Source organism: Pteropus alecto, unplaced genomic scaffold (genome assembly GCF_000325575.1).
Source record: "Pteropus alecto unplaced genomic scaffold, ASM32557v1 scaffold185, whole genome shotgun sequence".
NCBI classification, from domain to species: Eukaryota; Metazoa; Chordata; class Mammalia; order Chiroptera; family Pteropodidae; genus Pteropus; species Pteropus alecto.
The window spans coordinates 12,686,317-12,688,871 of record NW_006438088.1 but is presented as its reverse complement, the minus strand read 5'-3'; the positions used below and the strand labels follow the sequence as shown (position 1 = coordinate 12,688,871).

Genomic DNA, 2,555 nt, shown 5'->3' with positions numbered 1-2,555 from the left:
GCTTTGGGGCTGTGTTGGCCCTGTTTGGAAACCTCCTGGTAATGATTTCAGTCCTGTATTTCAAGCAGCTGCACTCTCCAACCAAGTTTCTCATCGCCTCCCTGGCCTGTGCTGACTTTCTGGTGGGCGGCACAGTGATGCCCTTCAGCATGCTCAGGTCCGTGGAGAGCTGCTAATACTTCAGGCAGAGCTTCTGTACTTTCCACACGTGCTGTGATGTGGCTTTTTGTTACTCTTCTCCCTTTCACCTGTGCTTCATCTCCATCGACAGGTACATTGCTGTTACTGGCCCTCTGCTCTATCCTACCAAGTTCACAGTGTCTGTGTCAGGAATTTACATCACCATCTCCTGGATCCTGCCCTTTGCACATGTGCTGCACTGGCACCTATGACAATGGGCTAGAAGAATTAGCTAGTGCTCTCAACTGCATAGGAGGTTGTCAGACAGTTGTAAATCAAAACTGGGTGTTGATAGATTTTCTATCTTTCTTATATATACCCTCGTTACGATTATTCTCTATAGTAATATTTTTCTCGTGGCTAGACAACAGGCTAAAAGGATGGAAAATACTGCTGGCAATATAGAATCATCATCAGATAGTTATAAATCCAGAGTGGCCAGGAGAGAGAGGAAAGCAGCTAAAACCCTGGGGGTGACAGTGGTAGCATTTATGATTTAGTGGTTACCTTATAGTATTGACTCACTTATTGATGCCTTTATGAGCTTCATAACCCCTGCCTATACTCATGAGATTTGCAGTTGGTGTGCTTATTATACCTCAGCCATGAACCCTTTGATTTATGTTTTATTTTATCCATGGTTTTGGAAAGCCATAAAAGTTATTGTAAGTGGTCGGGTTTTCGAGGACAGTTCATCAGCAATGAATTTGTTCTTTAAACAAATGTAAGCAATTAGATTGAGATAATTGAAGATATCTTTACACTGTCCAAATGAAATGAGTTTTTGAAAATCAAGTTATTGACTATTATTATAAAGAAAAACATATTCTTCAAATTTAATAGGGTAAATCAATGTTTTTCAATTATATTAGTATGTGTACTTTCCTGATACTTTCCCCAAAATATTTATTTGACTAATAAATGGTAAATCCTATTCGTTAAGCATTTCACAGCTCCCCATACCCCACTCCCTGCAGACACTTCCCTCCCTCCATTTTCTTTTTTACTCCACTGACTCTTCCCTTGCGAACCTAAAATCATCTTTGTTTTCTTTGATTTCTTTTCTTCTTTTGTTACAAAGTCTTCTACTCACTCTCAACTTATCAAAAATTTCTCTGTGATTGACTTCATGGAGCTGTTGCTTGTTGTTGTTATTTTTGTTCCTTCGCTTTGCTTTGCTTATTTTCCCCAGGGAAACTATTTGGGTAGCAGTCAATCTATTATGCTTAATATCTGTGTGGTGTCTGTGTCAGGAATTTGCTTCAATATCTTATCCTTGCATACAGGTGCCCATGAGGATGGAATGGAGGAATAAGTAACTGCTCTCTGCTCCATAGGTGGTGTCAGCTTGTTGTAAATCAAACTGGATATTGATAAAATTTCTATTATTTTCACATGTCTCATGTTAACATGATTCAATATATTCGGAGAGGGTGGACTGGAAAACAGTTAAAAAGATTGAAACTACTAGTAGAAAATAGCTACATTATCAGGGAATTGTAAGACCAGAGTAGCTAAGGGAGAGAGAAAAGAAGCTAGAACATTGGGTTCACAGTTAGGGTTTTGATCTCATGGTTATCACATGTATTTGATTCATTCACTGATTGTCTTTGAGGTTTTATAATCCCTTCTTATGTTTATGAGATATTTTCTGGTTCATTAATTATAATTCTGCTCTAAATTATTTGATTGATGATTTTTTTACCCTGTGTCTAGAAGAACAATAAAACTTATAAATGCCAAGTAATAAATGACAGTTTATCAACCATAACTTAATTTATAAATAAGCCTAAATTTTAAATTGATGTTTTCAAAGATTTGAAGTTGATATGGTTACATAATGGAAACTTCTCAATAATTATGATACGAAATACAGTGCATGGTAATGATTCATTAAATAGGTGAGGAAAAATGGTACCTCAATTTCCACAGCGGAACCTTTATGCTTTCCCTTTCTTGGTGAATTGAACTTCTCTAAACATTGGATAGAAATGTATCTACTAAGAGCAGTGAATACGAAGCTCATAATTTCTAGTCTCCTCAAATTTGCGCACTTCCCTGCTCTGTCAATTGTTAATTATTTTATCTTTCCAGGCCTCCCATATCTTTCTTATCTTGCCTATCAACCTTACCTGTCATTTTCAAAGGTTTCCTGGTTTTGTGTTCACCGTGACAATTTTGTATTCCTTATCTTTCTGTGGACTTGGTAACTTTGCTTTCATTTTGAGCAGCTTGTTTCTGAGCGTCATTCTTTCTGGAGCTCCTAGAGGTCTCTGAGCTATATACACAAGTCATTCTGACTCAGGACAAGATTCATATTTTATATGTTGGGGGTGTATTTTGTGATCATGGAAATAACCATGAGCAAATGGTAC

At 37.3% G+C, this 2,555-nt stretch overlaps 1 pseudogene; it reads left to right on the top strand.

The window, feature by feature from the left end:
• The first annotated feature begins 5 nt into the window (after positions 1-5).
• On the top strand, positions 6-908 carry LOC102882651 (annotated as a pseudogene).
• Positions 909-2,555: the final 1,647 nt, after the last annotated feature.